We start from the raw sequence: 22,208 nt of genomic DNA on the forward strand, positions 1-22,208 counted from the left end.
AGGGAGGCACCTCGAGCATATGCCTTCTCTGGAGAGCCTGCTTATATGAGGGCGCCCCTGGAGAGAGCGGATAAGCAGAAACCTCCGCTCTGAGGAAAAAAACAACACTATAATAACTCCCTCTCTTGAATAATAAATTATTTCCTTCGAGCAGAGGAATGACGCGTCTCTGCTGAAACTGCCCCGAAGAATTTGAATTCTCAGGGCAGCTAGGCATTGGTAAAGGGGGAGAGGTTGGACCACCAACTTCACCCCAAAGAATCAGAAAAGTATTCAAAATCTGTGGAGAAAATGAGACAGAACTTACCCACAAGACTAACACACTTTAGAAATAGGAAAACAGTTCTGCCTGCAAGTTCCTTAGTGCTTAAGCACTGAGAGCTATAACTAACTGCTTTTTCTTTTTTTTTTTTTTTTTTGTATTAAACTTGATCCATGCTCAGAAAGAACAAGAGCAAAAGAGAAAAATAGAAAGGCTAATGTTCTATCAATAAAAGTAAAGAGAGGGGGAACCGCAGGTTCTAACACTAGCATCTGCTGGAGTCAGAAGAATACTGAAGAGGGCGCAGAAGGTGCACCTGCTTATATGAGGGCGCCCTACGAGTTTTTTTTGTTTTTTTTTTAATTTCTTTATTGATTTTTCATGAATAAAATGAACAACTGAGAAACTCAACATGTACAACACTGGTTTCAATTCCCCCCCCCCCCCCCTTTGAGACAAGGTATATGGTCCATGTGTCCATGTTCACGTGTCTGTCAGTGGAACATCTTAGGAGCCCTTGAAGCTGCTGCATACCTCTTGAGACAAAGTTTCTTGTACAGGTCTTTTTTATACTGTGGAATCCGATCCCAGAATCCGCTCCAAATCTCGTTCCATCTGCGTTGCATTAGTAGTGAATGACTGTGCACCGTCATATGTTCAAATTGTAACATATTATCCAACCTATTTTTCCAGTCGTCCGGTCTGCCATTATAGTTTGTAGGCCTGCCAAAGTGGCCTTACTAAGGAATAATATTTGAGCTTCAGCTAAGGCTTCCACCGGGTCCTCATATAGGCGGAATAGGCAGATTCGAGATTCCTTCGGAATAGAGAGGCCCAAAGCCCGTCCCATCTCTAGCAGGATGGCATCCCAAAACCCCTGTATAATTTTACACGACCAAATACATTGGAAAAATGAACCAGACTCTTCCTTGCACTTTAAACATAAATCAGAATCACAAAGTCGGGCTGCATACATGCCAGTTCTAGCCATATACATACAGTGTAGAATTTTAAACCCCACCTCCCTTAAGCTAATATTTTCAGATACCAGGGAACATCCCTTTAGTGTACTAACAACCTCCTCTATCGTTAGGGGGATACCGGCTTCAGTTTGCCATTTAGCTTGTATAGTGAGGAGTGCGGCAGAATGGAGGATATTGCGAAGCAACTTGGAAAAAGTTGCACAGGAGTTTGATTTATGCCCCTTGACATCAAAAAGGAACTTCAAAACCTCAAATCTCTGTAAGTCAGGGGGCTCTATTTTTAATGAGCTAATATAATGTCTAGCTTGCAGGTATCCATAAAAGTCTTTATTGTCTAACCCATACATTTCTCGCAATGTTTGAAATTCCAGTACTCCTCCCTGCCCAAGGTCTAGGAATTGATACACATTAGTCAGACCCAACGCCGCCCATTTGCTGAAAATTATAGATTCCTTACCATCCATAAACTCTGGATTCCCTATAAACGTAAGGTAGGGTGTGGATACAGATGTCATGCCACATTTTATCTTCGTTAGAAATCGCCAAGCTAAGCGACTGCTTTTCAAAAGCTGGTTGCGCCTAGTGCCACTTGGTAAGTGCACCCCTGAGACCTGAAAGACGTTTACAGGCCGTAGCGGGGATAACCAGGCACATACAGTCTTGTATGGTGTACATATGGACGTCTCTCGTATCCAGTCATAGACATGACGTAGCATGCAAGACAGATTGTATTCCCTCCAGTTCGGACATGCCAACCCTCCCTGGTCTCAAGGTAGCATCAAGGTTTGGAGGGATAGCCTAGCCCATCTACCACCCCAGAGAAACTGACGGACTGCTCTGTTTATGTGAGTAAGTTCTGTTTTCGTTATCCACACGGGGAATTTTTGTAACACATACAGCCAGCGCGGCAGCTCCATCATCTTTCGTAAATAGATTTTTCCTGACAAGGATAAGGGCAGCTTGGTCCATAGCCTTAGTTTTTCCTCCATACGGTGGAGGAGGGGCTCAATATTCACCCTGTGTAGGCTTCTCTATATTTTTTGGGAGGCGTATCCCTAGATAACGCATCTCAGAACCCACCCATTTCAGGGGGAAGGTACCTTCCCAGTCTCCCCGTATGAAGGGGTCTAAGGCCATAGCCTTTGACTTAGCCGTATTTATCTTCAAGCCTGCAAAGGAGCTGAAAAGTCGTTGCCAGGCTAAGACCCTCGTGAGAGACTGTTGGGGGTTAGTCAGAAAGGCCATGACATCGTCTGCAAACGCTGAAATTTTAAACTCTTGGTTCCCACTCCCAAACCCAGTGATCAGTGGGTCCTCAGCTATTTTACGTAGAAGGGGGTCAATCGATAATATATAAAGCAACAGCGATAGAGGACATCCCTGTCTAGTACCGCGAAACAGCTGGAAGTCCTCGGAAAGCTTGCCATTGGCCAATATCGCTGAGGTAGGCTTGTGATATAGCATTTTAATACCATTCACTATCTCTCCCGTGATGCCATATTTCTCCAAAACAGAAAAGAGATAAGGCCAAGACACCCTATCGAAAGCCTTTTCTGAATCGAAGCCCACTATCATAAAGCCTTTATCTTCTGTTTTTTACATTCCTCCATGGCTAGATTCAGAGATGTTAGATTTTTAGAGATAGCGCGCCCCTTAACAAAACCAGACTGTTGGGACATGATGATGTGTGGGAAACAAGTACTTAATTTATTCGCTAGAATTTTAGCGAATACCTTGGCTTCATAGTTTAATAAGGATATGGGCCTGTATGAGGCCGGCGAAGAAAGATCCTTCCCCGGCTTCTCCAACACTGTAATAAACGCCCTTGTAACGCCACTGGGGAAACATTTGTTCTCTTGGGCAGTACTATAAAAGTTCAGTAAGGAGTCCCCAATTTGCGGTAATAATATTTTGTAATATTCGGCATTTAAGCCGTCGGGACCTGGGGCTTTATTTCATTTACTCTCCTTAATAATCGAGGCCATCTCTCCCAATTGTATGGGTCGATTTAGTCTCTCCAGTTGTTCCGGAGAAATTTGGGCAACTGAAGTGATTCAAAAAACATATCTTCTTCTCCCCTGCCTCCTACTCTATCTTCTCTATATAGGGTTTTGTAAAATGCCCGAAAACATGCACATATATCTTTACCCGAGGTAAGGGGGTGGCCCCTATCATCTCTTAGCTTATCGATATACGTTTTCCCCCTATGGAGGCGAACCATATTGGCTAGCAGCTTCCCCGCTTTGTTTCCAAATCTGAATAATTTGTGGGCTCCTGTCTGCAATACTCTTTGAGCCCTAGTGTGTAACAAGTTGTTTAAAGTATGCAGCGTATCGTAATAAGCTGCCTTATGCTGGCTATCATTATGTTATGCTAATTGCTGTTTAGCTATCCCTAGCTGACGTTCCAATGCTAAGATAGATTTATGTAATGCCTTAGATTTCGCAATCAGAAAGGAGGTAATTTCCCCTCTCATAACTGCCTTACTGGCTTCCCAATATAAAATTGGGTCAGTGTGGTGTGCCTGGTTGTGTCTTTCATATTCTCCCCACTTGTCCTGTAAAAACTGCTTAAATTCTGTATCATCCGCTAACTGACCAGGAAAGCGCCACAGCCGCTCACCCACCTCCTGATTGTCATCCTTCAAGTCGACCCATATGGGAGCATGATCTGATATCTCAATAGTCCCTATGTGTGCCTGAGTTATTCTCGAGAACAAAAAATCTGAGATGAGAATATAGTCAATCCGGGACATTGTCGCATGTGCCCTAGAGACAAGCGTATAGTCCCGTTCTGATGGATGTAACATACGCCAAATATCTAAAGCTTGGAGTTCCTGACACAGGTAAGTTATCCCTTTTGGATGTAGACCACTTCCGCCCTGCTGGCCTTGGGATCTATCCACACAATTGAAATCGCCAAGCAGCACCAAGGGCCCATTCATAACTGATATCAGATTGCCAATCAGGTCTTGAAAAAATTTGTGATCATAGTTATTTGGGGCATATACCGAGCAAATGGTAATATCTTTTCTTTGCAATTTGCCCGTGATTATGATGTAGCGACCGTCTGGGTCCGCTAGTTGTTGTTTCAGGTCAAATCGTACTGTTTTATGTACAAGGATAGCTGTTCCTGCCTTTCTTCCCACTGCAGGCGTATAAAAACATTGCCCAACCCAGCTTCTTTGTAACTTCTTAGATTCCTCTACGGTAAGATGTGTTTCTTGAATCGCAGTTTTTTTCCCCGCTTTTACACGCTGTAGGGCACTTAGAATTTTTTGTCTCTTGATGGGGGTGCCTATACCTCCCACATTCCAAGAACAGATCCTAAGGTTATTTATCCTATTCCACTCATCAGAATTTTCTTCCCAGCTTCAGTATGTGTCATCTGCTGGATGACCTCCCAGCCTAGGCCTCCAGCTCCTGTCTCTTTTAAGGCACCCAGATATCCATCCATAGCCCATGCATTCATCCACTTGTCTCCCCCCCCCCCCCCCCCCTGTAAGAACACAAACCTTGTCAAAACTCACCCTCCCATCCCCTTCCCCTAGATGCTGTTCCTCAATCCCTTTGGTTACCCAGCCCCCCCGTAACCCCCCTATCCCCATTCGCTCTATACTGAAAAACCCCCTCATGTAAAAACGAGGGTAGAGATCAGTGTACTATGCGTTCGGGTACTACCCCCCCGATCGCATATGGTGCCAACCTCAGGAGAGAACCTCTCAAACTAAGCATCCAAGTTAACATATAACTCTTATATAATATAAGTTCATAAAGAGAAACAAACCAACATAGAACTGTAATACTGAGTCCTTGTGAAACTCGATGGTCCTCAGTAGCCCATGATAAACTCCAGGTCTTTTACCCTGAAAGGGTCATTGGCAATCGTGCTCAGGCCATAAGTGATTGCTGACTGCTCACTGTCCTCGATCAGGTGTTCAGGCTCTTCAGCCAGTCTCCTGCTTTCTCCGGTGCTTCAAACTGTAGGGTCTGTCCATCTTTCCAAACTCTCAGAATAGCCGGGAACTGGAGTGCGAAGTGTATATTCTTCGCGAACAAGGAGCTGCAGGTATTCGCAAAAAGCTTACGTTTAGCAGCCACCGCTGCTGAGAAGTCCTGAAAGATGATAACTTTGGCTCCCTTAAAGGTGAGCTCTGAAGATTTCCGGAACGGTGTCAATATCTGGGTCTTGTGGGTCCAGTCTAGAAATTTGGTGATCACCAATCGGGGGCGGGATGCCGTCTCTCTCCTAGGGCCTAATCTGTGCATCCTCTCCACTGTCAGCTTGCCTTCCAATGCGGGGAGCTGTAAGGCCTTGGGTAACCAGCCCTCCATCATATCTTTAAGCTCGCTATCTGGAATGTTTTCAGGTATGCCCAAGAACTTCAAACTGTTTTGCTGGGTTCAGTTTTCGAGGTCCTCCAGTTTATTTTCCGCAGCGTTTATCGCTGTTTCCAGCATGGTGACCCGGGCTGCCAGCACCACGTGCTCTTCTTCCGCGGCTGATATCCTGCCTTCTGCTATGTCCAGTCGGCGCCCCACATTGCCTATTGAATCTTTTACTGCTTGGAGGTTTTCATTGAGCCCCACAAATTTTGGCTCAAGTCCCGCTATTACTGCCGCCGAGAGACGAGCGATCGCCTGCTCGTCTAGCCCTCCTCCCTCTGGGCCTCCCCGTACGTCCGCCATCTTAGAATCTGTCTCGGCCACTTTATTCTTTTCTTTTCTCACTGGTTTGCCGGGCATTCCCGCCCGTGGCGACGTGCTCACTCTGAAGCGCTGCAGCGTAGAGGAGTAGTTCGCTAAAAATTAAATCGAAAACCGCCGAGTTTAGCTGGGGAGACCTGGTTTCAGGGGGGGACAGTACCTGGAGCTGAGCAAGGAACGACTTGCCCGGCTCACCGCATCATGTGATCTCCTACGAGTTTTTCTCTGACTCCATCTGCTGGAAGGGGGATATAACCCACTGTCTGGACTGATCTGGGTACGTACAGGGAAAAGTCATTTACAGATACTTCACCTAAAAGGTCCTGCTAACTATTCACTGATCATTCTTCAGCAAAAGAACCACTGCCTGTTCTGTGGGTGCTTGAGTAGCCCCAGTGGATCAGGATTTAAGAGCTCGATGCTGCAGGGCCATGGGGGAGGGTAAGAAAAAAGTGCTCCTGTCTTTCTGCTATTGCTTCTGCCTTCCCCTGCAACCTATTGACTGGCTGTGGAATGTCTGACCACTGGGCTACAGGGCAACCAGAAAGCAGAAGCAGTGTAGAACAGACAAGCTTCCTTCTCTGGTCTGCCCTGAGGTGCAAGGAAAATAGGGAGGGCTGCTGAGAGAGGGACAGAGGAGCTGTGAGGTGGGTTGAGTCATGGACTGAGAGAACTGCTCGGAGATCGGGACAGGAGGTTAGAGAAAGCTGGCTGGGAGACAGGAAGACTGGCTGTAAAAGAGAATACTGGCTGAGAAAGCGAGAGTGCTGTTGGGATGATCTGTGAAAGGAAGAGGGGCTGGAAAGTGGGGCTGACAACAGAGCTGTGGGAGCAGGAGGAGAGTGTCTTCTCAGGCTGAGAGAACATGAGGCTTGGAGAGGAGCTGAGAGGGGGACATAGGCTGGGAAAAGGGGAAAGGAGCTAGGAGAAAGGGATACAAGCTAGGAGAGAGGATATGGGCTGAGAGGAGTTGGGGTGAGGTCAAGTGAAGGGAATTTAAGAGGGAGATGTGAAGAGGTCTGGGAAGAAAGCTGTGTGGGACAGAGAGGAAGAGGGGACTGATAAGGGAGGTAAATCAAGAGAAAGGTGTGAGAAGAGGGGATCACGATGGAGGGAAGAGGCATGAAGATGTGAGAAGAGGGACAGAAGTGGCAGGAGGGGGTTGAGATTAGGAGGAGCTGAGAGAAGACAGCCAGCAAACAAAGAGATATACACATGGAAGAAAAATAACAAATGAAAGAAAGGAGAGGAAGACTAGAAAAGAAACAAAGCAACAGGCGGGAAACTAAGATTTCTGTGCTGGCTGGGATAGGTCAAGGTTGGGGGGCAGGTGCTATCTGCACTTTTCTACCAACCCTGCAGACACCAGGGTAAATAAGGTATTTTACTGAAAAGGTTGGGGAACGGCAGAGGAAGAGGTTATTTATTTATTTTAACATGTTTTGTATACTGTATATTCGGTTTTGCCATCATAACAGTTTACATTAGGAGAGTAACATTAAAGTTTTAAAAAATATAGTTTTAACAAATGTTATAGGGGCGTGCAATCCCATGGGCCGAAAAATCCCTATTAAGAGCTCCGATGTCAAGAGGGACTGCAGTCAGGACTTAAAATGAGAGGAAATGGATGGGAACACTTTTCCCCTTGTTCACAGAAATAAAAAAAAACCATTCCCCTATTATATCCTGCAGGAAACAGCAGTTATCTCTGATGTTTCCAAGCTAAGGCAGGAAGCACCCCCATGCAGCTGTAGCCTTGGAGCTGCAGAGTTGCTAACTGCTGAGCTCCCAGGGTTTGGGAATGCAGGTGGTGAAGGCAAGGTACTGGCTCTGGTGTGGAATCTGAGTGATGGGAGCAGTGCGGCAGGAGCAGTTCCAGAAAAATGAGGGAAGTAATCTAAGCCTGTGAAAGAGGGGAAAATCACAAATTCAAAGCTGAGCTGAGTCTGTAACATGCTGAAGGAAGAGTCATGGGGTGGGAAGAGGACCTGGGAAATGAACAGAGAAGGACGGGTCATAGGGAACAGAGAAGGCTAAAGGGATATAGGAAGTGGAGCAGGAAAAGGGATATAAAACCCCCTGCCCCCAAATATAAAAATCAAAGTATGCCCATGGGGAGACAAAGAGCAGAGGGGGTAAGGCAGATAAGATGGCCAGAGGAAAAAAAGATTAGGAGAATGCAAGAGAAAGGGGGAGTTGGAGAGAGAGTGTTGGGAACAGACAAGAGTTGGGGGGGGGGGGAGCAGGGGGAAGGAAGAGACTGCAGGGTGGATGGGCTATGGGGATGAGCTGGGGTTGGAGAGAAGAAGAACTGGTTGAACTCTGAATGCTTCCCTAGCTACATGAGTCTTCCCTATGCCTGCATTATCTGCTCCTTTCTGGACATTTAAATACAGGCTGGTCAGTCACATCCATGACCCACTGTATTTTCTTTTTTTTTTTTTCTTTTTTGCTGGGTGCACAGACATTTAGTTTAAGTTAACCCCCACAGTTATTTTAACAAGTTGGCTCTTATGACACTACAAAAGCATTCTCTACTCTAAATTCACAACAGAGGTGGTACGCATTCACCACAGGTTAATAAAGGAAAAAAATAACAAAACCAATCTGTATGCATCACTATGTAATGCTATCACAAAATACTGTTATCTCAGCAGCACAGCTGCTAAAATCCTCCAAAATTAAAAGAAATAACTTGTACACATAGTTCTAGAGATGGCTTGAGCCAACTGATTTGCATCGCTGGTTGGAAGACTATAAAATTCACTGGGTACGTAAAAACCACCGAAGTATGAGAGGACATGCCCTATTAGTAAAAACACATATTTTGTGTGACATACCACCCCACCCATGTTTACCCATACCAAAATACTTTTCACAGGAAACATGTTTATCTCCCACAATTAATTTCAAAATATATTATGCCCATATAAATTTGTAAAAACTAATGTGATATAAAAATAGCTTACTGTATCCTTAGTTTTAAACTTAAATTAAGGAACTTATTTGTCAGAATAACTTACTATTAGCTGATAAAGTAAATGAAAAATAAAGTTACATTTTATTAAAATATTTTTCTTTAAAAATGTACTGCATTTAATAAATTAGGTAAATTATGAATATCCTGTATCAAAATCATAAGAAATATAGCAAACAGGCCAAATTAATTATTCAAGCAGATAATAAGTTTGCTAAGTGTCCCTCACTGCAATCACAATAAAGATCATGAATACAAAATTTTGCATCTCTCTCAAATGAACATCCAAAGTCACATTAACTTTAGCTAGGTAGTCAGCATTCCAGGAAAGCGAGCGGGTATTTAATATGGTTAATTTATCTTGCTGTCTTCGGAGAACACTATTTATGGTAAGCAAACTTGCTTTCTCTATCGACAGACTGGGCTGAATTAACCTTAACACAAGGAGAACACCACGCTGAAGGTTGCAGTAGAGCACTTAACTGAAAAAAGCAACCTGGACCCAACTTAGACAGTGGACTACTAGGTGAACAGGCTATGCAAAACTACTTGTCCAAATTTACTGTCGCTCCTTGATAATAATGGAAAATGAAGTTATGAACTGACAACCAACTTGCAGTTTTACAGATGTCTTCATAGGCACAGCTCACAGATGAGCCACTGATGCAGCCATGGCTCTCACTTGATAAGCCTAAACAGAGTCTGTAATCTGAAGGCCAGTGAGAGCATAACAATGCACAATATAATCTGCTAGCTAATTGGAAAATGTATGTTTGGCTACTACTATGCCCAGATGGTAAGCTTCGTAAAAGAAGAAAAGTTGCAAGGCCTGATCATGTGGCTAAGTTCTCTTTCAGTAGTAAGCCAAGACAGCCCTTCATTCCTTAGACTGTAAGAGTTTCTCACCTGCATATGCATGTGGCTTTGGAAAGAACATGGGTAACACAATGGCTTGATTTATATGAAAAGCTGACACCACTTTTGGTAGAAACTTTGAGTGGGCGCCGAGCACCACTCTATTGTGGAAGAACTGCATATAAGAAGAGTAATGAACCAATGCCTGAAGCCTACTGACCATTCTAGCTGATGTGATCACAAAAAGGAACAATACTTTCCATGTGAGAAACTTCAAAGAGGCCAACTCCAATGGTTCGAAGGATAGCTTCATATGCTGAACGGAATGACATTAAGATCCTATGAAACAGGAGGTTTTGCCACCGGAGGATTATTATGCCATAGGCCTCTCATAAAGACTGATACTAAAGGACGAGTGTAAATTGGTTTATCCTCTACCCGAACATGGTAGGCCCCTATGGCACTGAGATGCACCTTGACTTGACAAGCTACTGCGTCCTGAGGAGTAAAGACTGAAGAAGTACTGAAGCAGCTCCTGTGGTTTGCATGTGAACAGGTCCAGGGAGATTCACTGACACCAGGATGAGAACCATTTCATATTTAAAGCTGTAAGCCCTCAAAAATTCCATCTAGTGGGCTTTGAGGGTTTTCTAGTATGTCTTCTACTTCTTTGAATAAGGAAAGCTATGAGTTCAGCGTATGCTCAACATCCAGGTTGTCAAGTTGAGAGAAGAAGTTCAGATGATACAAACAACCCTCTTCTTGAGAAAAAGATGGACTGCCTCTATAGGGATCGGGGGCTGATGGACAGTTGCACAAGGTACAAGAACCATACTTGTCTGGACCATTACTGGTGCAGTATCAGGATGACCTGGTCTTTCAGCACTTTTTGCACTATTGGCTATCAGTGGAATCAGTGGAAAAGCATCCATGAGATATGCATTCTATGTGAGCAGAAAAGCATTCTGAACAGACCTAAGTTTGCTTGGAAGAACGAAAGAAAGTCTTTCCAGTTTTCTATTTTCCTCCAATGTGAAGAGGCTGATTGAAGGATGTCCCTGAAGATCTGTTTGTTGGTTAGTGACTGATGTAAGGACCATTTGTGAGGGCAAAACACTCTGCTGATGCAATTCCCGGAAGGTAAATCACATGCAGAACTTGATGGTTGTACGTCATTCCCATATCCTTATCGCCTCTTGGCAGAGAGTCCATCAGGAAAAGTGAGAAAGCACTCAAGATGTATCTGATTCTAGTAGGTCGATTTGGAACTAACTTTCTACTGTTGACCAAGTTCCCCAAGTTCAGAAGGGAAATGTATCTGCTCCCATTCCCTTGGTGAACAAGTCTATTGCTAAGGTTATTTGATGGGGAAATAGACAGAGGGAAGTCCCCTCTCATAAAATGTACACATCTAACTATCAGTAAGGCTCTCTTTTCATTCCTTGCATGTGAAGGTGAGTTACAGCGACCACATGAACTGCAGCTGTCATTTGGCCCATAACAACTAGCACTTTTCTGGCTGTCAGTTCTGTGCTCACCAAGTGATGAGCTAGAGACCTGAGAACATCTGCTTGGTCTGTCAGAAGAAATACCTCTTTCTTATAAGAAGTTTATCCATGCCCCGATGAATTTGATTTTCTGAGATGGGATCAGAGTCTATTTTTCAAAATCTACTAGAAACCCTAGGGACTGTAGGAGTTGAACTGTCTTCAGTAGGGAGGTCAATACTCCTTCTTGAGAAGTCACCATAACTATTCAGTGGACAAGGTAAGTGAAAACACAGCTGCTCTGGTGACGAATATGCACTGCCACTACAGCTATGCATTTGGTAAAGACTCTCAGTGCCACTGAAAGACCAAAGGGGAATATCCAGATAACAAAAGGATTCCACCACAAAGCATAGACAGTGCCAGTGGGAAGTATGTCTGGTTATTTGGACATACCGTACTTTTCACTCCATAAGACGCACCTGATCATGACACGCACCTAGGATTCAGAGGGGGAAAATATTTAAAAAAAAAAAAAAAAAGGTGAATTAAACCGGCTCTGTTCCCGGGCGTCTGTGCATCTTATGTAGCAAATTAGGGGAGTGCATAAAATTTTTTTTTGTCCCTATTTCGTTTTTGGGTCTGGGGAGGGCCATTTCGGTCCACTCCCCAGATCAGAAAACGTTTATTATTTTCTTTCTGTGGAAACACCCCCCCCCCAAAAAAAAACCCATCCCATCCCTTTAAATTAATTAACTACAACCCCCTCCCCCTCCTGACCCCCCAAGACCTGCCAAAAGTCCCTGGTGGTCCAGCGGGGGTCCGGGAGTGATCTCCTGCACTTGGGCCGTCAGCTGCCAGTAATCAAAATGGTGCCGTCGGCCCTTTGCCCTTTCTATGTCACAGGGGCCGACCAATGGCACCGGTAGCCCCTGTGACACAGTAAGGGAAAAGGGCCATTGGCATCATTTTGATTACTGGCAGCCAATGGACCTTTGTACTTATTATGTCACAGGGGCCGACCAATGGCACCGGTAGCCCCTGTGACATAGTAAGGGCAAAGGGCCATCGGCACCATTTTGATTACTGGCAGCCAATGGCCCAAGTGCAGTAGATCACTCCCGGACCCCCGCTGGACCACCAGGGACTTTTGGCAGATCTTGGGACGTCAGGAGGGTGGGGGTTGTAGTCAGTTTTTTAGTTTTTTTTATATTCGCTCCATAAGACGCACATTTTCCCCCCACTTTTGGGGGAAAAAAAGTGCTTCTTATGGAGCGAAAAATGCAGTACATGTTGTTCAGATCTAGCGCACATATTCACTCCCCTGCCTGGATGAAGGGGAGAATGGTGTGGAGGGAGTTCATCTTGAATTTCTCCCAAAATAGATTCTTGTTCAGAGTTCTTAAATCCAGGGATAGGCCTCAATCCCTCAAATTTCTTGGGAATTATGAAATAGCGGATGTAGAGACCCTGGCTATTTTGATTCAGCAGGATAGGTTCTATCACTTGTTGCTTGAAGAGCAATTCTACCTCCAGGTGCAGCTATCCTGAATGAGACAGATTCAGATTTAAGGGTGAGCAATGGGGAAGCATAGGAAGTCAGAAGAAATATAAACAGTAACCAGATTCTACAAACTTGAGTACCCAGCAATCCTTGGTGATTTTGCACCATTCCTCCAGGTAGAGACAAATTCTACCCCCTAACAAAAGGACTGAGTGCTGAATTTGGAGATTGATCAAAACTTTGATCCAGATTTTGGCTGGACCTGCTCTGTTGCTTTAGGTTGGTACCTCTCATGCTTCTGGCCGAAAGCTAGAAGTTGTTGCTGTTTATTTATTTATTTATTTAAAAGTTTTTATATACCGGAATTTAGCAGGCTGCCTTCATTCCGGTTTACAGATATAACAACTTAATACATTTGGGAGCAACTGACAATAAACAGGAAAAACAACTGATATCAAACGAATTAAAAAATAATAAATAAGAGACATCAAATAAGTTAAAATCAACATCAAAATGCAACTTGGATAACTTATATCAACTATTTTAAGTGATGAGGAGAAGGGCATGGAGTATAGTCCGGATTATGATATAGCGTAAGGCGGCGAGTATTGGATCTAGATGAATCTATGAAAAAATGATTATTATGAGCTTGAGAGAAGGTGTATAGAATTGACGTGACGGTACATTAATGGTTTAAAACGAGTTCTATGATGATATTCTTGATATTGCAGTTATAGAATTGACTGTGGTTAGGTGATGGATGTTATGAGTGGTTAGCCAAGTCCATCTTTGAAGGTTTGTCTGAAGATCCATGTTTTGAGATCTTTCTTGAAAGTTTTGGTGTTGCTTTGAGAGCTGAGGTGTTCCGGTAGTTGCTTTGAGAGCTGAGGTGTTCCGGTAGTTAATTAAATTTAAAGGGTTGAGATGGGGAATGGGGACAAAAAAAACATTTTATGCCCTCCCCTAATTTGCTCCACAGACACCCGGGAACAGAGCCAGTTTAGTACACCCTTTTTTTTTTTTTTTTAAATTTTCCAGCTCTGAATCCTAGGTGCATCTTATGGAGCGAAAAATATGGTAAATGCTTTTGAAAATCGTGCCCTTAAAGTGTAGTTAATTTTTTTGCATTAAAATGCTTGCATTTACTTTTCTGCTAATTAACAAGCATTCAGCGTCTGCAGTAATGAGGTAATTTGCATAATTTAGCATCTTGCTATGTTATCATATATGTTAGCACTAAACATGACACAAGCATGTTATCACCTATGTTACATGGGTTAGACTTCTATAGACTAAAATAGGCATTTAAAGCACATTAACGCTTGAGTTAGAACTAACACGCTTTAGATAATAGACTTCCTAAGTTTGAAACCTAGCAGGGGGTACCTGGACTACATGTAATCTTTTGAAGAAGAGAGCTGAGAAGGCTCTATACTGTTACCACCTGACCCTTGCTGGGCACAATGCAGCACAGGGAGAAGGAATACCACCTATGCACACAGTGTCAGAAGACAAGACTGTCTGAACCTGTCACCCCAAATGCTTCACTGAATGCTTTAGCCACTGGACCAAAAGGGGAAGGGGAGGAAAAAAAAATTCTTACCTGTTGAATGATACTGTCTCCTAGGGATGTGAATCGGATCCGATATCGGATCCGATTCTGGTTCCGATTCACATCTCTATAGATGTGAATCGGATCCGATATCGGATGTGAATCGGATCCAATATCGGATCCGATTCACATCCCTACCCTATTCACTCACCTCCTAACATCATAGAAAACCAAGCCAAGTCTAAGTAACCAGCTAATCAGTATGCATTCTAGTTTGCAAAACAGATCTTGAAGCTCAGCTTACCTTTGCTACAGTAACAGAAAACTCATGAAGAAAGAGAAACTTTCATCATCTATAAATGAATAATAATTACACCAGCACAAACTCAAAGCTTCAAAGCAGAAATGCCCACATTATTAGAGCATAATTATCTTCCAGAGGAAGTGCATACGATAATTTTTTTTTGTTATCGACCACTAAGAGCATTTTTAGAACACAGTTCTATCTGTGCCATTCCCTATCATCAAGTTTTAGTGGTACTTATTGAAGAGATGACAGATTCTACCATTTTCTAGTCATTACTTTCCAAACTATTTTTTAATAGGGAAAGTGAAATTTTAGAACTCCCAAAGCAAAGCTGCATTCCATTCCGCATTACCACTCCAACAGGGATAATCCACCTTTCAAAATCACTCAAAAGACTCAACAATGCTTCACATTAACATGCTGCTTGGAGCCAGTCAATGACAAACTGAACAAACTGAAGTTTCTTCAGTGCCTGCATTCTTTCAATTCGCATTTCTCCACAAATGCTATGTAAACTGACAGGCCGACGCAATAATCTTGGCGCCAATAAAATGTGCACTGGTTTTTAGCTCACATTTTTAAACGTCAAGATTTCTTTTTTTAAATTTCTGATGAAGTAAGCTAATAATATGCTAATGCATCAGGAGTTAAATGTGTAAAAACTGTAAAATGTGTGTTTGGCACAGGTCGAATGCACATTTTTAACTAGGAAAGGGGGTGGAGGCATCCCTGACACACTATGCAGGGTAAGTGATGGCATCCACTGCCACTATTTACCCAGACAAATACTGATTTATCTATCTGGCAGTGGGAAGCAGCGGCCACATAGATTCATAAATCAGTATTTATACAGTTATCTGCTGTGTGTCGCTGCTACTTACTTACCCGGATAAGTCAGTTAACTGTGTAAGTGGCAACAGCTGCTGGCACTTACCCAGAGAGTTTTTGACAATTTTTTAAAACTTTTTAATTCTTTTTTTCATAGCGCTGAAAACTTAACTCCAGTTCTAACCACGGGTTAAGTTTCCAGTGCTAAAAAAAGGCAAGCTGGCCAGATGCAGTCTCTCTGCATCTGGGGTGGGGAGAGGGTAATGCTTAATGCCTCATTTGCATGAGATTTCCATGAGAGGACACTAAGCAGTAGTCCCATTGGGAAATGCACATTTTCTGCGCACAGAACTCCTTGCTGCATCGGTAGTAAATTGTGCAGGCAGAAAGGTGTGTTTGACTGAACACACCTTTCTACATAGGCCTGTGATATAGCTAAATTATTGCTTTGGACTTCCAGCTCAGTCAGGAATCAGCATCACGGACCTTCGTTCATAATTACCAAATGATTTTTCTCCTATTTTATGTCCTCTCTCAGCTCACTTGTAGCCCAGTCATCACAGCAACATCTTCAGCCAGAAGACCATGCACCAAGGCTCCTCTGGAACCCTGTAGCCATGGGCTCTAAATCTGGTCACTCATCGTCAACAGTAAGCTAGAACTATGACTTTCCGCCCTCTCCTCATTCCCAGAGGGACTGTAAATGCTGCCTCCTCAGCATCCCCAGACCAGGTGACTCAGGAAATGCAAACCCTGAGACAAGAATCAAACCCAAGTCCCTCAGCATGGCAGTGCACTGCACTTGCAGCTGAACTTCTTCATCTTTGCTATTATTAAAGTAATTTAGTGAACTCAATGTATTACTTTTGCTAGTAAATATTTCAAAACATACTTTTCTGTGAGAGTAAAGAAAATGCTCCCTGCTTAATAGTCAATATTTGTTGCAAATTACAGCAACAGTCAAGTGGGAAGTTTCCACTAGCTGGTTTAATATGTATTTCATTATTTCCCCATGGTTTCCGCATCTCCATATCCATTTTACTCATATTCATTTCATTCCTCATCCTCACGCACAGCTGTTTGCTAACACCCTTGACTTGTCTAATCAATCCATTACCAGATTATAGATGTAATTATCCCATATTAATTAACAGGCTTAGATTAAGAATTCTGGGGGCCCCTGCCTTGCCATGGAAAAATCAAAGGCCCCCAAAATCATCTAACATAGCTAAAAAATATAAAATTAGATAGATATACATGCGAGATATATTTTTCTGGATTTTAAATGGTGAGGAGAACCATGGATTATTCATATATAAATATTCCAGGCATTCAGGACCTCACGGTACATTTATCTCTTTCTAGCATCTGAAATCTAGCCATGCCCATTTTTTCACCAACCTCCTCCCCTTGCCCCTATAACAGTGGTGGGCTGCTCTTCTCCCACTGTCAGAGTCCAGGGCTGCAAGTGGTGGGCTTTTCAGGGTCAGGATAGTGCATCAAGTCTCTCTTTACTGTGTCTAGGAGTGAAGATGAGCCACACCCTCTACTGCCTCTCTCCCACTATCCCCCATCTTTCTCTAAATCCTCATCCTTCACAGTCCTCCATCACCCTCGCCATCCCTATCCTTCCCTCCCTCAGCACCATATCTATCTTTTCCCTCCTTTGCTCTTTCCACTTCTGTTTTGTTCTCTTTCTTCCTTCCCCCTTTTCTCATTTCCTTTGACCCCCATTCTTTCCTTTCCTGATTGCTAGGGACTCCTTCAGCATAGCCGCAGCTGCACACACCAGACACTGCGGTGCGGGCTCCTCGTGTGCAAGGCCTTGACTGCACTAGGATCTCTTCCTGTACACCAGAGGGAGCCTCAAAAGCCACAAACAGCTATCGGGCCGATACAGTAAAAGTCGCGGGCCGATATACTAGCGTGTCCTTAGCGCCTCTTTTTTGACAAGAGAGGTGGCTGTCAGCGAGTTTGACAGCCAACGCTCAATTTTGCCGGCGTCTGTTCTCAAACCCGCTGACAGCCACGGGTTCGGAAACCAGACGCTGGCAAAACTGAACGTCCGTCTTCCGACCCGCGGGCCGATTTTAAAATTTTTTTTGGGGGGGGGGGGCCTCTGACTTAATATCACTATATTAAGTCGGAGGGTGTACAGAAAAGCAGTTTTTTCTGCTTTTCTGTACACTTCCCCTGTGCCGGCAGATATTAATGCCAGCCTTTGGGCAGGCGTTAATTTTTGAAAGCAAAATGTGCGGCTTCGCTGCACATTTTGCTTTCTGGATCACGCAGGAATAACTAATAGGGCCATCAACATGCATTTGCATGTTGTGGGCGCTATTAGTTTCGGGGGGGGGGGGGGGGTTGGATGCGCGTTTTCAACGCGCTATTACCCCTTACTGAATAAGAGGTAAAGCTAGTGCGTCGAAAACACGCATCTAAACTGTATCGGCCCGTATATTTGCATATAAGGGAGGCAGTGCATTCATATCTACCTCATGCATATTAAATGTGGATATGCTGAAACCCAAGCCTGTTTGTGGCTTAAGAACCGGAGTTGGTCACACATGCTGTACACGGACGCAGCCCTCACCAAAAGCAATAGACTCTCCTTCAGCCTATGTCTCCTGTCCTTATAGCATGGGCACTCCTCTAGCCATATTTTTTTTTTAACTATATTTAGATTTAGCTTATGCCTTTTCAGTAGTAGCTCAAGGCAAGTTACATTCTGATACAGCAGAAAATAAAATGCCTTGGAATAGGCTGTTTCAGAGGAATTGGACCAAATAGAGTTGGGAAGAACATGAAATGGTTCAGATTCTCACCACCACACACACCAGATTATAAAGTGGAATAAACTAAGAGATGACCAGAGTTTCATCAAGCCCAACCTTATTGCTTTACCACCGACTTTATATAATAATCCACATGAAGATGAAAAACATAGCATTTGCTGTCAATTCAGATGCATGTTAAAAAAAATAAATTCCTTAAAACCTAAATATGACAGTCAGCACTTTTCCAAAGGGTAATTCCATCATCAGTTAATTTGCTGTGCTGTGATTAGTTCCAATAAATTTTTTAAAACTGTGAATACTTATTTTGTTTTACCGCGTTTCAGCTTCAAGCTACTAAAAACATTTCCTCTCTTTGAAAAGGTAAAATTAGGCAGATTTGTAAATTCATATGTGGTGGTGAAGTGTATGCTCAGAAGTTTGGGATAAAGTTTGAGAAAGAGATTTTCTGACTCACTCTTGAGTCAGTGGGATGATCTTTGGCTGCTGTCCACTTCCACGAGCCTCATTTCACACTTCATTCATGCTGGAAGGAGATCCCTAAAATCAACCTTGAGGGCAACAGATTTGAGAAGTTGTTACTGTAAAGGAACTTGCATTCACTCTGAAAGGGAAATTGTACTCTATGAAGGGTCTGGGGGCCTTTTAGGGATCACTACAATGATCTTCAGTGTAATTAATATACAAGTGCTTTTTCTAACTACATTCTCTTGTGTTCATGCCATCTGCTAGTACTCTGGTTCAGATGATTTGTTTTTCTTTTTATTGTATTTTGATGGTGTTTTAAAGTTTCATCAAATTAGAAAGATTTACCTTGGCTTTCATTATGTAAAGCTAAAGAGGGGCCAATATTTTGCATCTGCAGAGACCTGTGATCCTGTGGCAAAGGTTTAGGATTTTTTCTACTCACAAAACAAACCAAAATTATGTCATGTCACAATTATGTATGTCACAGTATACCCAAACCTTAGGTCTTGGAGAGAATATGGAATTGCAATAGTTTCCTAAAATTTAATTCAATGAATGTGCCTAGGATGATGTCATGCACTTTGAATAACTCCTGTATGACATTACGATTAATCAAATCAAAAAATAAATTAAAATAATGGACTATGCATATGCTATGGCAATAACAATATATCAAACACTGATGTTGCCTGCTTCCACCCTCCAAATAAAGACTTTTTCCCGTACTTTCTAGATTTATAAAAATATTGTAGATACAGCTCATGAAAATTAAGAACAAATCATCACAAAGAGATGCAAAGTTATAATCTTCAAAATAATGATGAGTCACTATTGCTGTGATTTCTATTTTAAAATACAGAAATAAAGATCAACATACAAAATTATTATATAAGGTAATCAAGTTAGTCCAATAAAAAGGTATCACCTAATATTTTTATTAACCTTTATTTCCAAATCATTCACATGAAATAAATATTAATATCATGGCAATATTAAGTCAGAGGTCCAGAAAGTTACCAAAAGTTAAAAAAAAAAAAAAAAATTTGAAGTCGGTCCGCGGCTGTCGGGTCGAAAACCCCGAGGTTGCCGCCCTCTTAAGGCCGCCACCTCATGCAAGTGCACAGCTTGCACAGAGGTTTTCGCCAGCCCTGCCTATCTTCAGAAAACACCTCTTACAGGTAAGCAACCTTATTTTCCCTGAAGAGGTGAATCACAAAGTCACACAATTGGGAATCCCAATCTAAAGGCTGTCATCAACAAAAAGACAGGAAAACAACTATCCTGCCAAAAGAAACAAAAACTCATTTGGGCAGATTAAAATGCTATTTTATATTTTACTATAGTTATTATTTTTAACAGGAAGACAACCTTAAATAACAGAATGGGTCATAACTAGCTGGAGTCAAAGAGATACACGAAATAGAGTATCCAGACCTGCTGTAGCATCAGGAGTCTGCATGTAAACAATGATATGTAAAACTTGTGAACCGAAGACCATATCACAAGGACAGCTCATTTTTTGGGGGGCATCCCAAGGTGAACGGAAAGCATGAAGCTGGATCTCCAGAGATTGAAGCAGTGAGTGTACCAAATGAGAGGTAAATATTCTGAAAGCAGCACAGCAGCTAACTGCAGAAGTTAGAAAAAAAAGCAAGTCAGTTGCTCTTAGGGCAAAACAATGAAATGAGGCAATATACGTGAACTTGGGGATGCGGGAATTGCCCCACAAGGCCAGAACGGCTTTCAAGTTTTTCCTAGAAAGCTTTGGAACACTCTTATCTGCATTGTCTAATTATGTCACCTAGTTGCAAGACTTGGCGATTCACCTTTTCTTCAAAAGTAACTTTATTTTAAACTACTTTACTAGCATCTAATGAATATTTCTAGTACCTGTTAAGATGTTCTGTAGGGTGATATCTCCTGTATACCAATGATGCACCAGTTATGAATTCTGATAGCCATGCACAGGGTAAATTCTGACAGGCCCAGATTCTGCTACAGCAGGAGAGGGACTTTTACCCAGGTGAACTTTAAACTACCTTGCATCAGTGGAAACTAAAGGCCTTGTTCCAAGCAGTATTAGAGGCCTTATCAGATGTTCCTATTTGCTGTTCCTGTGCAAATAAAGAAACCATACAGAAGAGACAATACAACTTAAGATCCTAAGCAGAATGTCAGGGACAGGCAAGCAGAGCCCATCTTTGCAAAGAAGAGCAGCCTGAAACAATGCTGATACTCTGACACAGCTTGGGATGACTACCTGACAGTTTCTTCCCCAAAGAAACTGGGAGGGGGAAGGAGGGAACTGCCAACGTGGCAGTATCCCCTTGAAATAAAGAAAAGACCTGCAATGCAAGGGGGCACTCCATGAAATTAGCATGTGGCACATTTAAAACTAATCGGAGAAAGTTCTTTTTCATTCGATGCACAATTAAACTCTGGAATTTGTTGCTAGAGGATGTGGTTAGTGCAGTTAGTGTAGCTGAGTTTAAAACAGGTTTGGATAAGTTCTTGAAGGAGAAGTCCATTACCTGCTATTAATCAAGTTGACTTAGAAAATAGCCACTGCTATTACTAGCATGGGACAGACTTAGATTTTGAGTACTTGCCAGTCCAACTGATTTCCTTGCAGGTTTCCTGCTTCAGATATATTTTAAAAAGGTTTTTATGAGTTTTTGTGTCTACAGCGAACTTCATTTCAAATTTTCTCTTGGGCAGTTTTATCAAATTTTTACATTTAACTTGACAATGCTTATGCTTTTCCCTATTTTCTTCAGATGGATCCTTCTTCCAATTTTTGAAGGAAGTTTTTTTGGCTAAAAATAGCCTCTTTCACCTCATCTTTTATCCATGCCAGTAATCATTTGGCCTTCCTTCCACCTTTCTTAATGCACAGAATACATCTGGACTGCACTTCTAAGATGGTATTTTTAAACAATGTCCATGCCTCTTGAACACTTAACTTTTGCAGCTGAACATTTCAGCTTTTTTCTAATTATATTCCTCATTTTAACAAAATTTCCCTTTTGAAAGTTTAGTGCTAGAGCTACAGATAATTAATCTTTGCTATTAACTTAATCTTTGGATTAACTATGAACTGAAACAAAGGTTGATCTTTAACTCTGGTGAGCTGTGACATATCTGACAAAACAGTATTCCTACATACCACAACAAAGCCTATATGCAAAATCAAGTTTTGGCTCTTGATGTAAGCTACAATTCAAAGTCATTTCAATGGTAAAAAAATTATTGAAGCAATTCTCCATTTATAGGACCAACAGCTTAGTGAAAGTTTTATTCATATTTTTCTTTTATTTAAATGTATAAGCATATAGATAAAACCCATCTGTTCCCTCTTACATAAGTATAAAGTTTGGGAGGACCAATATCAACTAGTTCAAAATATGTTTCTTAACTGCAGTCAAAGAACTCATGGCATTAGCTACTGCAGAAGAACATAAGAAATTGCCATGCTGGGTCAGAC

The 22,208-nt window shown here is 42.4% G+C and overlaps 1 protein-coding gene across 3 annotated transcripts in view; it reads right to left on the reverse strand.

The window, feature by feature from the left end:
- CELSR1 (cadherin EGF LAG seven-pass G-type receptor 1) overlaps nt 1-22,208 on the reverse strand; it is a 564,861-nt gene that overhangs the window by 353,650 nt on the left and 189,003 nt on the right. The gene's annotated exons all lie outside the window — the stretch shown is intronic.

This window comes from Rhinatrema bivittatum, chromosome 9 (genome assembly GCF_901001135.1).
Source record: "Rhinatrema bivittatum chromosome 9, aRhiBiv1.1, whole genome shotgun sequence".
In the NCBI taxonomy this organism is placed as follows: Eukaryota; Metazoa; Chordata; class Amphibia; order Gymnophiona; family Rhinatrematidae; genus Rhinatrema; species Rhinatrema bivittatum.